The sequence below is a fragment of the Bison bison genome, unplaced genomic scaffold, assembly GCF_000754665.1.
Source record: "Bison bison bison isolate TAMUID 2011002044 unplaced genomic scaffold, Bison_UMD1.0 scf7180017854447, whole genome shotgun sequence".
Lineage (NCBI taxonomy): Eukaryota > Metazoa > Chordata > Mammalia > Artiodactyla > Bovidae > Bison > Bison bison.
Genome location: NW_011485020.1, coordinates 9,095 through 10,003, shown reverse-complemented (window position 1 = coordinate 10,003; position 909 = coordinate 9,095). Strand labels below are relative to the sequence as shown.

The 909-nt window shown below is 56.9% G+C and overlaps 1 long non-coding RNA gene across 1 annotated transcript; it reads left to right on the top strand.

The window, feature by feature from the left end:
• Positions 1-798, top strand: LOC105000818. The gene is made up of 2 exons (XR_826789.1): positions 1-105; positions 528-798. It is a non-coding gene; the product is annotated as an uncharacterized LOC105000818 (long non-coding RNA).
• The last annotated feature ends 111 nt before the right edge of the window (positions 799-909 follow it).

Genomic DNA, 909 nt, shown 5'->3' with positions numbered 1-909 from the left:
AGGGGACCCTGCAGCTGAAGAGAAGCTTCCCCATTGAGCAGAGCTCACACCCTGTGCGCAGCATCTTCTGCCCTCTCATGTCCTTCCGCCAGGGGGCCTGTGTGGGTGAGTCCCATGGGGTTGGGGTGTTGGGGTGGCCAGGGAGGAGCGGGGACCAGGGGTGGTGCTGTTCTGGCTCAAATATCAGGATACCCTAATTCCCTGACTTCCTGGGCTTCAAAAACTCCCGGCAACCTCACACTTTGAACACAGACCCCCAAACAGCCCAGAAACCTCATAGCCTGAGACACAGACCCCTCCTCATCCCCACCAACAAAGAACGCAGAGACCTCACACTCTGGACACAGAACCAACACAGTTAGGTGACCTCCCATCTAGGGCTGGTACACCCCAGGGCCCCCAGCCTGCGGACCTCACACCTTGGACATAAATCCGTCAACACCTCAGACGCCTCAGAGACTCCACACACAGGGCATCCCACTGCCTCCTGCGACACCTCCTGATGGTCTCTCCTCTCATCTGGGCAGTGACTGGCAGTGAGGACATGTGCGTGCATTTCTTTGACGTGGAGCGGGCAGCCAAGGCCGCCGTCAACAAGCTACAGGGCCACAGTGCACCCGTGCTGGATGTCAGCTTTAACTGTGATGAGAGCCTGCTGGCTTCGAGCGACGCTAGTGGCATGGTTATCGTCTGGAGGCGGGAGCAGAAGTAGACTTCCAGCCTTGCTACTGTTCACCTTCCCACCCACCTCCTGCCCCAGTCTTGTATTTGTAAATAAAGTTCCTGTGGTTGTGCCGATGGTTGGCTTCCAGTTCTGCAGGGGGCGAGATGGGGGATAGGGCAGCTTTAGGACCCAAGATAGGATGAGGTTCACCTCCTCGTTCATGCCTTCATACATTGATTCATTCA